The following is a 12,683-nucleotide window of genomic DNA, read 5'->3' as shown; positions in this document are numbered from 1 at the left end:
TCTAATCATGGATTGGTTTTAACTTCCACTAAATACCAGTTACCAAAAAGCCCCATCTCGGCAAGCAGACCAGTTTCATGGATTCGTACCTCCATTCGCGCAGCATCTCACACCAATGAATGAGGTCGCATGACCCCAATAGGCTAATGCCTCCACTGGCTCCACATTCCATTTGGATGCATTTCAAAATCCACAAACTCCCGCATCTCACGTCGCACGCCTCCCCATGCCTTTTTCGACATCTCCCCTCGTAATTCTACAGTGAAATCCCGGTCTACGTCTCCCCCGTTTACGTCGTTTCGCAAATACGTCGTCGCTTTATAAACACCACGACCGGATTTGTGTCGCCTCAACCCACACTTACGTCGCTGACAGCATCGTCCGTCATTTCTCGTATCCGTCGCCTCTCACTCAGCCTTCGCCTCCACATATACACCAACTACTTTGCGTCGCGCATAAAGAAATGCACCGTACTGTAGAGTACAATATATTATTCACATACAGCATTTTGGTGATTGTTTTATAGTGTGCCGTAACTTATTGTACCCAGGCATAATTTGTGCTAAAAAGTGTACTTCTGTACACTCGTGTTGAGTGCAGTATTTTTTGTATTTTCTTTTTTTACTTAAATGTAACTTCGTGGGTACGTCTAGTATGAATATGGGCGCATTAATCCACAGCTCCATCGCACCACCACGTTGTCTTTGTTTAGCTCTCGCTGCGTACAGACGACGTTTCCTTTGATCGACGTCGTTTCGATATTCCCCGCAACTTTCAAGATCGCATCACCGACGAAAACCGAAGTCGGACTGCACACTCCCCTTGGGCGCACATTCTGCTGCAAGCAATGCCACAGCCTTCTCTCTCGATGCTCCCGGTTAACCTGCACCCAGTGGCAGGTCACTTATTCTATCGTTTAGGAACCTTCCCCGAGCCATTCGTTCCTGTGACTCCCTGCCCCTGTACGGTATATAGAGTCGATGTTGTAACTTGCTGACCCGCCCCCACACTGCACATTGAGACAAAGAGCTTCATGGCTCATTGGATTCCTCCAGACTAAATACAAAAATTAAGATTGTGAAATACATACCTTTTGTTCATGTCTATGACTGCCTCGATCAACTATGCCCACTTTCTCTGCATTGGGCATATTGAGATGTGGAATATATAAAAAAATATTGTATGATATAATGCATTGCACATTTTGGAACATTCTCAGCCAAAGTTCTGTGAACATTCTCATAACACGGTGTCCATAACGGTATCGACCATTATTGATTATTTCAAATCAAGACCACCGTTTGAACCGCGTGGTTGAAATATCTGCAACAAATTCCTTACATACTCCGCTTCTTCTGAAACCGAAGATAGCTTGAGTGATCTTCAACAGCACATTACAGAAGCATTTGAAACTATTCAGAGCCGAGGTGCTCATGAAAACCGAGGGCTCTCAAAACTCGTTGCGACGACGCGTGTCGCCAATGGTACGGCGGACATGTGGAGGTTTAAAAGTGTGATTAGTTCTTCACATTATCAGCTGTGTGTGTTTACAGTATTATTGGACCGAGCTCAAACGGCTGCATAATTAAAAAGTCTTTAATTACTGGTAAATGAATATGTTCCTGTATTTGTTCCACTTATACTTTCCGCCCTGCATGTTTCTGTGCTTATAGTAATCGCCACTGAGCAGGTACATTACATATCAGCATAATTTTATCTTTTCATAAAAGGGGCTTGCATTAAAAATGTTTGTAACAATTGGAACTGCTCAGCAGTTGAGCGAGCGAGCCTCAATCGCTTGTGAATTCAGATCCTGGTTGGAAAGTTGACAGCCCATCATTCCTTGAGGGTCGATAAAATAGGGTACCAATTTCCAGGGGAAGTTAATAGTGGCTGTTCTCTGCATAAACTAGCTCCCTACATAACAATGTGGAATTTCCTACACTGGATCAGGGCTGTAAACAGGAGATTGTGCACTGCGTCAATGCTCATTAATAGCAGGAAATGGTCGTGTTTTGTTGTTCTGTTGTAACAGTTTTTAACTTGGCTAGTATGATCTCTCTACTGGGCAGGTATAGGTAGGGAATATATGTTCAATTCCAGTCAAAGGGTGTACGTACCCTTTAACTCAAAAGCCTCATGGTCAAAATGTCTGCGTTATGAGGAAATGTGCTGTTTCCCCGCTTGTGCAAGAACGCAATCTTGAGACTTTACCACCATTTTCACGTGTGGCATGCGGTTGAAGTGCAATCTTGCGACGACGATGTGAACCACATAAAATGGATTCTTTTTTGCTGTCGAGTCAAATTGTTTATATAAACACGCACTTTGTAATACAGTACGGTGCTGAGGGTTGAGTGGTGGCACATGTTTAATGCATTGTATGATGAAACCTGAGTTTTATTCTCTCCATGGCTAACATCAAAGGTGAGTGGTGTCTGGACCAATCCTGCTGCCCCCATCCCCTCATTAAATAAAAAAAATGTGTCCCTTCAGCCGTTCAGCCTTATGGATCAATGTTTTGGTGGCTCTGCTGATGAGACTCATAAAAAGTGTATCCTGGTCCCAGGGTTCCCGTGCTGAACCAAATGATTTTGAAATACTCTTTTGTTTTTTTCGGTAAAGTCACGTAGGTAAAACAATAAATAAAATAAATGACTTAATGTAGTTGTTTTCATTTATTTTATTTTATTTATTGTTTTACCTACGTGACTTTACCGAAAGAAACAAAGAGTATGAATCCTTGCAGTCACGAAAGCTTCAAATCTAGAATTTAGATTCTGAAATACATTGGTTTAGCAAGTCCATAGGCCGATGCACCATAATGCAACTTGTTTTATGTTGTGAAACAGGCCAACCACCCCAATGCATGGCCTTCTTGAAAAATACCCCTGAGACTCTGAACTCTCCTCAATACATTAAACAACAGCACTGTATTTAGTATCTGCGCAGTAAAATGAGAGAAGGGAGATACAAGATCGAGATTACAGACACTACAGTACAGCGTAATGTTTGTTTTTTATGTGATAATTTGCTTGCTTATTCCGAAGTGATTTTGAGCTGATATTTGATACACTTATCTTCTTTCGTGAATCTGGAACACCTTGAATTTCTTGGAACCCTAAAGCTTTTGCTTTGTTAGCTTGGGCCTATGAGTAAACCCCCCCATTATGAGCAACAAAAGGAAGAAAGTAATGCATTCGATCACTGTTTTGTGGGTGATTGGATCGCATATAATCCTGGAGAGGGGCTGACTCGGCACGAGAGCGTCATGGCTTCCTGACCCATCCATTACCTGCATTTTTTTTCCAATAACTCTGTTCGTGTCGTCCACTGGAGAGAGACGTTGTGGGCACTCTGGCCCAACATATGGTTTACATCGATGCACTTTGTCACTGGCCCAATGGGTGGTACCATGTGGCTTGCACACTGAGATGCTGTAACAGGGACCTATTGTTACTTTAAATCTTAACAGCGCTCCATAAACCACTTCACATTCATTACATTTGGAATGGGTGACCGTGCCCATTAATCTCCTTCGTGTAATGTAATACATTTGTTAATGGCAAACATTGATAAACATACGTGCGTACAGCTCCTTTGTCAATCCACTGTTGGATAACGGCCTCCCCACGCTGTCGAAAGTTATTCGACCATGCTTCACCACGCCGGTGAGTGCGGGTTAGTGACGGTGGAGACCATAGATGTGGTTGCACAGAGGCAAGGCCGTAGCCATAGAGTCAACATTGGGGGGGACCAAATCTTCCAGGGGGTCTGGGGGTCCCCCCCCCAGAAAAAAAAACTAAATTTGAAAAATAATTTCCTGCTTAAAATAGTAAAAAAATCACTAACACATTGAATGGACTTTTTTTTTTATTTTTTTACAATAATGTCTAATAGTGTATTGTATAACATTGCTCTGCTTTATATTTTTTTACGTTTTCTTGTTTCATTGTATGTAATGGCAGAGATTAGGGATTAATAAAGTACAACCATTACCACAATCATATAAACAGAAATCAATTTTATAGCAATATATTGGGGGGACATTTTGAGCATATTTGAATATTGGGGGGGATATTGGGGGGGGGGGAGTGTGTCCCCCCCCAATATTCAAATCTAATTACGGCCTTGCACAGAAGTACGGTACAAAATAGGTTTCCCTGCACTGGCTTCTGCTGACCATCGTCAAGGAGCATAAACCATAACGCATACTCCGGTCATCCTCGCAGACAACTTTGGTGAACCATCGAACAAAGACGGTCACTGCATCGCGGGCTTTCAGATGCTCTTCTGCGACCGTCTGGGTCGCTCTTCCTTCCGATATTAGGAAACCGCTGGAGCTGTGCACTTTTACATCTAAATTTAAAAGAATTTCTTTGGTTGCAGATGATGCGAAAGAAGTTCAACATACATAGGTTGCCCGTGACAACCTGGCATGCATGGTGGTTGCCTATGAATGTGCTTAGCTTCCGAGATATGAAGAGATCGGGCACATTCCGATGATTTGGTCACGGGCTTCGGCAGAAATAAAATTAAATGTACAGGTTTAACATCGGCTTTTGTGAGTTAAAGTACATCAAACGTTTTATTAATGCTCCATTCTTAAAATTGTATTTTATTCTGTTTTATTATTAATTCACATTCCAGGAAATATGACTTAACAATGTTAATAACTTTATGTTCATAAAAATGTAACCCCTTTTAAGTCTCGGGTTCACTGCATTACTACTGTATTAAACTTTCTAAGAAAAAGTGGATTGAAAGGTGCCAGGCCGTCGTAACAGGGTACATATTTTTAATCAGCTGCTGGGAATTAACGCCACTATTTTTGCCTTCGCTGCATTTTTTTGTAATGAATTTTTATAATGAAAATAAATTAAATAACAACAATTTTTTGTACAGTTCATAGATTCATGTTAAAAAAATTCAAAATGCAATTACAGCAATGTTAAAAACTAATGATTTAGTTCTGCTGATGCTCATACCAAGTTAATGTGCAGATTATATAATATTCATGAGTTGCGGCACATTTGAAGCATTAGCCCCGTAGCCTGAGCTTGAGTTATAGAATTAGGTCAATGTTGATGCCCTCTTCTGCAGTGTGTTACGCTGTTATTCTTTTACATCGTTCAGATGGAATGATCTTGCCAATAACATCTGGTAACCTAGCAGAATTTGTTTAACAAACCGAACTAGACTAATGAGACCTAGAATGTCAAAACCGGTTCAGAGTTTCCTTGCTTAAATAAATAAATACTGAATTTCGATTTAAAGCTTTCGTGACTGCAGGGATTCATCTTCTTGGTTCTTTCGGTAAAGTCACGTAGAAGGGAAATAATAAAACAATAAAAATAAACATAATAAAATAATTCTCACGACGTTTCGGCCACAGCGCAAGCAGCCGTCCTCAGGTCTTTCCGACAGACCTGTTCTTCACCTGAGGACGGCTGCTTGCGTTGTGGCCGAAACGTCGTGAGAATTATTTTATTATGTTTTATTATTTTATTATTTCCCTTCTACGTGACTTTACCGAAAGAACCAAGAAGAAGAAATAAATACTGGTTGACAATATTGGTCTTGAAAGCTCATAGGCCAATGGACTAAACGTATTATTTATCTGGATACAGAATTGAGTATTAAATACATCTTCTTTGCAAGACCAGCACTTCCCAGTGGGGGGCGGTCACCTGTCACAAAAGCATTTAAGGTCCCGTGGAAAAAACGCAAGGGTGGCAGTGGTTGACGCACTGTGCTTGAACCCAGTTTCCCGAGTTAGATTACCGGCCACGGGTAACATTAGTGACTCGTGATATCTGAACCGGTCCTGGTCTCCCCTTTCACCAATCCGCACTGACCAGCATGGCGAAGGTGGTAAAGCAACCCCATGATCGTCCTGACATGGAGCAGTCTTCATTCAGCAGTGGAACGACAAACGTCGTACTCAAATTGGAAATGTTGTGGATATACTCTTCAACACACCGGTGGGCTGAAGTAGCAAACTATTTGTCTTTTTGTCAACGTGACACATTTCTTACTGATTGGCCGTGTCGGGTGGTGGAGGGTTGCAACACATTTATAAATAACGCGATCTAACCCAAAAACCTTTATTATGGAACGCCAAAGGTCTGTAAAGAAAACTAATTTTAGATTGTGGTTGAGTCACTGTAACAAAATCAGAAGTCACAGTATCTCATGAGCGAAACAAGTCCTAATCTGTGGTGGAAATGCCACATTATTATGGCGGGGGGCCAGTCTTTCCACAAGATATCACCACCTTCAACAGCAGTACTCAACCCTGGAGCAGTGGTGGGTTGAATCGATCACCAACCGGGATTTTTTTTATCGTTTTCGCCACCGTTAACCTGATCAGTGTCATGCCATGAGACGAACGATCCATTCGGATTTATCGCAGAGAAGTACTGTACAACCCTCCTGACAGAAGGGCTCACGAAAGCAGACACCACAGAGCTACCTCTGAGACACCTTCAAGTGACTACTGCTACACACAGGAGGGAGCAGCACTTTACTACCCGCTCTGCCACTGACAGTAATGTCCGTCGCATACCGATAATGTTTTAGTGCTCAGCAGTACCAGCTCGTGGGCTATGATTTATCCGAGCTGCCCGACCACCATGAATAATGTGCATCGCATTGCACGTGCATGAATTAACGTTTTTATTCTGTTGATGCAAATCGTGTGCAAATTAGATGCTGATTTTCAATGTCGGCAAGGAGATTTCTAAAGTGTACGAACGAGATACATTCCATTTTAAATGCCACATGTGAGTTCCTCTCACTAGGGTCACGCGTAATGTTATTTTGAATCGCTTACTACGTTTCCATTGTATACAGCTCTGGTTGTTTATTATTATGTAATAGTCATGTTTATAAATGTCCCTGCTTTTGTTCTAGGCAGCCCCTGTACCCCCCCCCACCGCGACTTTCCATGAAACTTGCTCAGCCGCTTTGGCCGGGCCACGATTGAAAATAACTTCTTAGACCAAAGGGCCTCACCCAAAATAAACCGACTGGCGGACACAAATGAGAATATGGAACAAAAATAATAATGAAATCACATTTTCAGTCGAATCGCTGCACTTGGTTGCAACTAAGCATCGAATCACCATTGGGTTGCATTGTGCCACCCTGTCTGGTTTTCTGCTGTCGAGTTCGTTCAGTTTTACCCCAATGGCTACAGGGTTTGGTGGTACATGTTGTTTATGTCGTTTATTGTAAAATTTCAGTCACAGTTCCTATGATCACTGTTACATTGCTTATGGCTTTATTTTGGTGATTTCGAAACGTTTTTTGGTTTGGCCATGTTTGTTTGTTGTAGTACGGAGTTAGAATGATGACTTTAATCTAAGTTGTCTTGTGGTTGTTGTTGTTGTTGTTTGACTTGCATCCCACTGGGATTTTGCACAGCGTTGGTGTGCGGTGCTTTTTTCTGGAAGACTTTGCAGTTTTTTCCTGGATTTTTCTGTTTGCGTATAGTCACTTTAAGATGTTTTCTTGTTCATGTTTTTTTTTTGTTGCGGTTGCTCCCGATTCAAGAGCCGAATGGCTCACAGGGCTATACCAAATAAATGAAACTGCAACTGCATGCACTTGAATGTGATGGCTTGTACTGCCCCCCACTGGAAAGCTGCGAGCCTGCATGATTCAATCGGTGCCAAACAGGACAGTATTCACTTAAATGAGGAGCACAACCATTTCCTCTTAAATAATCATCACCATCAGTCATGATCAATCAACTGCTGAGCGAAAGCCTCCCCAAGTTGTTACCATCCATCACAGTCCTATGATGAAAATTTCACCCAGAACCTGCATATGAGCAGCAATTCTACCCAACTCAAATTCGGTTTAAAAAAAGCCTCAATATTTCAAGAGCCGCAATGCGCTGTGGTGAATACGAGACGGTGGGTCCTTAATAAAGAACGTCACGAAGCAGTCCTTAAAGAGCCGCATGCGACTCCGGAGCCACAGGTTGCTACTGTCATCTGAAGATCTACAATGTACGTCGTCCAAGGAGAAGTCACCAACACGTGGGCGAGGACCCAAGCCTGGGTCCTGTCCGTTGTCGCTACTCCCAGTAACTAGCGCAGTTAGCCTGGTGGTCCACCACCATAGGTTATCTGGTAAAGGGGCAGTAACCCCTTTGTGTTATGTGTTGCCTCCAAAGAGTAAGTCTGCGATTCAGTTGAATCCACTACACATGTACACTGCACCAGTGGTGGCGCTGGTGAAAAGGCAAACCAATAAAAAGCTCAGGGTGCGCCAAGGGATTCGTGAAAATAGCGGGTGCATTAAATATGAGCTCACATTTTAAATCATAACAAACGTCAATTAACACAACACGTGAATTGATTGCTCTCATTTAAATCTTGTCTGCATCTCTCTTCTCTCGTCTCGCTACGTATATATTTGTTCACATTCATCTTATCGCGCAACCGTACATCGGTATCTGCTTGTCTCTATATTTTCTGTCATAAATCGCTACGAATTCATGAATTAAATGGAGGGTCTCAAAAATTATTATTATTTTCCTTTATAGGGGCACCCATTGATTGGACCGAGCTCCATCACTGTTCTGCACCTTTGAGCCCGAGCAACGACCGGCGGAGCAGCCGACGTGTAAAAGCGGCGATCGCGTCCACGTGTTCCAGGTGCTGCTCCCGGAGCCCTTTTGGCGCGATGGCAGAGATAAAGACTGCCACATTTCCATGGCCCCTCCATCGTGCGTGCCGTGCTTCTCTCGTTCACCCAAAGCGGCTGTGTAATTCCACACAGATGGCGCACAATGAAAAGGGCAGAGAGGCAGGCCACTGGGTGAAATCGAATCCCCCAGAGCGGGTGGCGCATCGGAGCACGTAGCGAGGGGTGTTTATGTGGGCCGCTTTGTGTCGACCGTCTGATGTTCCCCCATGTTCAACAGCTTCTCTTATCTGATGCCTTGCAGCTGCAGAATTTGTTTTTAATTGGTGTCCAGAATATTGTTATGTACTGGATCTTACCCCCCACCCACCCGCCACTCGCCGTCCTCTCCCCCAGCTCCCATCATGTGTACCCATTAAAAAAAAACGATTTGCATCTAGCCTCCATCTAATTTATGATGGCAGGCATTCAAAAAAATGTGTGTGTGTTTTGGATTTTGATGTCCTGCCAAAATATGCTTTCGGTTTTTGCTAGGAATGCTTTTTATGTGGTGGACGCATTAAAAACCATTTGCACATCTTGCACCTGCCAATATGCACTAAAGCGAATTATTGGCGAAGAGCATTTGTGCTCATTAGTTCTACTTGCTGTAATATGATTCAAAATTGTGCTCCGAATTTGGTAGCTGATTGAAATGTAATTCGTATTGCATCAAACAGGTTTGTTCGTTTTTAAGTAGTATTTTTTTTTAAAACATGTCGCAATTATATAAAATGCAATTTAATCAGCACGTGTTTCTTTTGCTTGGCTGAATTATCTGCTTCCTAAATATCGCAATGGTAAATACATGTTCGAAAGCAACTATATTCCACAAAGTGGTGATTGACTTCAGATTAATGCTGTGATCTGGCATGTGAAATGCCAGTACCATATAACAAACTATTGTCTATAATCCCGTGTTGCACTCGACCGCGTTACACCATTGCATTGATGGTTTTGAAATGCCCGCGAAAGCATCTTAATCAATTGTGCAAAACGACATTGCTTGAGGGTTCAATTCGTGGTCCATGGAAATTTGCGTAAACAATGCCACTGCAAAATGCACACATTTTGCAGATCATCAGGGCACTTAGGTCTCTGGCGAGACGTGGAAAAGAGCCCGAGTTGCTGGGCTTTGAAGAAGAAGAAAGGCACGGGACGTTCAAGAAAATGCAAAACAAGAACCGATATCAGCAAAATAGTTTGAGTGGAAACTTTATACCAAGGGTGATTATTATCAGTGGATAGATGAGAGCTGCAGCAGATGAAAACAATATCCCCCTGGGGGCTAAAATTGTCACCAAATCTGCAGAAGTGGCAGATATTACGATGTAGGAACTTTGATATCTGAGGGGACACAAAGCATCTTTAATTGAAAGGGAATCTTACCGTAAATTGTACTACGTGTGTCCACTATGCTTGTGCTACAGATGACGTTTGATGTACCCTATCGTAGTGCCAAGATGCTTCGTTTTGGGAGTTTGTTTGCAACTGCATCAGGGCTGCGTTTGATTCTACATTTCCGTCGGTGTGAGTGTTGTCGCAAAGGCTTTGCTTCACGTATATCGCATTTAAACTGCATACCTCTGTTCATGCGTCAGGTAGCGTCATGCAAATTTACATCTGTGTTGGATGCTAATAGTGTCATTTGCAATCTGGTGGCACATTTGGTTACGAAAAGCATTTCGCATAGCATGGACGAGAGCAAATAGCAACGGGGGTGTTCTTTGGAGTCTTAATGTATGTGTGCGTGTTGAACTTCTTTCGCACCATACGTAGCCAACCGCGCTTATCGGAGGTGCGGGGGGAAGGATAACGCAACTAAGAAAAAAACTGTCCTTTATTTTTCGATTTAAAGCTTTCGTGACTGCAGGAATTCATCTTCTTGGTTTTTTCGGTAAAGTCACGTAGAATAATTTTATTACTTCCCTTCTACGTGACTTTACCGAAAAAACCAAGAAGATGAACTGTCCTTTATATTGTTGTAGTGGTGATCGCACTTCGCTGTGAACCTGGCGACCTCAGGTCGAATCTTGGCCACGGTCAACCTCAGTGGCGAGTGACAACTGAACCGGTCCCAGGCCTTTTTTTTAAGATTTGAAGCTTTCGTGACTGCAAGAATTCATATTCTTAGGTTTTTTTTCGGTAAAGTCACGTAGGTAAAACATTAAAATTAATAAAAGTAAAATAAAATAAAAATCACGACGTTTCGGAGGCAACACAAGCTTCCGTCTTCAGGTGAAACCGTCACAGCCACGACAGCTGTATCTTGACGGTTCCACCTGAAGACGGATGCTTGTGTTGCCTCCGAAACGTCGTGATTTTTATTTTATTTTACTTTTATTAATTTTAATGTTTTACCTACGTGTCTTTATCGAAAAAACCGAAGAATACGGTCCCAGGCCACCCCTTTCAAGAAATCCGGACTGACCAGCATGGGGAAGCAAGGCCAAAAGAACCACCGTGTCTGACACAGCATGGGGAGGCTTTTATCCAGCAGCGGATTGCCAAAGGGTTGTCATTTATTCGTTTAATGAATTCTTATGTATCGGGGAAAAACTATCTTTACAAGCGAACAAGCATGTTGAGCAATGGTCCTCCATACACACTGCCGTGTGTTTGTTGTGCAATGCTCCAATAACACCACCACCACCACCACCACAGAGTATGCATGTCACAATCACCTCATCCAGCAGTAGATTTACAAAGGGCTATGAATAATGTGCACGTATTGGACTGCGTACGTAGCCAACCGTGCTCATCGGAGGTGTGGGGGAAGGACAACAAACTAAAGGCAAAAATGTTCTAAAGAAATTGGTTTTCAATCTAAATTTGAAAGTGCATAGCTCCAGTGGCTTCCTAATAGTGGAAGGAAGAGCGTTCAAGTAGGGCCGAAGAAGCGCATTTGAAAGCGCGCGATGAGGTGACCGTCTTTGTCTGATGGCTATCCAAAAGCCGCTGAATGGATGACCGGAGTTTGTGTAGTGGTTTATGCTCCTTGACGTAACATGTAAACACTGTCTCTCCGCACATAAACATTGAAATATTGTTATTTGCAGATGTAAACTGTGCAGCTGCATGTAAACTTTAAAAAAAAAACTCCAAATGTACTTTACTGCATGGAACGTAATGTATGCAATGCTACATTTCAGCATTGCATAAAATTTCCGAAACACCATTCCTGGAATGATTTGGGCACGCCACATCCATCTCACATACGACAGCCTCTGCCACCCTGTGTTTCTGCTCTGAAGAATAACCATTACCTGATTGCTAGTCTCGTGTATATATGCTCCTGTTTTAAGGCGGTGTGAATAATGGCTGGTGAGGTGGTTTGACATTTTAATTTTAGGTTTGCGCTTAGCCTTGCTAAATATAAGGAACTTTTAACAAATATAATACTCAGTTTGCGCAGATTTATTTTTGCTAAGTTGCTGGAATACAACCTTTATTTTTTACCCAAATTGCTCATCACTTAGCTGTTACTGTTGTACTTTTGTGCACTAACATCCTCCGTAACTTAAACGGATTTGTGTTATGTTTGTTTGAAAGTCGGTGGCGTAGCTATCGAGTGTGCATGAGGTGCAACTGCACGGGACCCCCGTGGACCAGAGGAACCCAGGAGTCAGACTACAAAGAGGGGGCCCATTGCCAACTACGCTACGCCACTTGAAAATGACAGTTGTACGAACAATGTCCGTGGTCAAGTATGACTTAGACTTAGTGATTCAAAGCAATTGGTGTACATCCCTACGAGAGAGTTGCTCACAACGGGTGATTTCTTCTGCGTTATCTGCGTTTGTTTTGAGGTTCCACGATGGTCTCTTACGAGATTTCACTTGCAACAGACGCATTGCATTTACAGTTGGTTTTCATTTTGTTAATGTGCTGTAAAATGTACCGTGCTTATTATTCAGAGGCATATGACCACATTACTCACAATGTGCTCGATTTTGCGGGATCCTGAATTGAGCATGGATAGTGCT

Source organism: Lampetra planeri, chromosome 5, assembly GCF_965212315.1.
Source record: "Lampetra planeri chromosome 5, kcLamPlan1.2.h2, whole genome shotgun sequence".
In the NCBI taxonomy this organism is placed as follows: domain Eukaryota; kingdom Metazoa; phylum Chordata; class Hyperoartia; order Petromyzontiformes; family Petromyzontidae; genus Lampetra; species Lampetra planeri.
The sequence above is the reverse complement of the archived record's forward strand: the minus strand, read 5'-3'. Positions refer to the sequence as shown.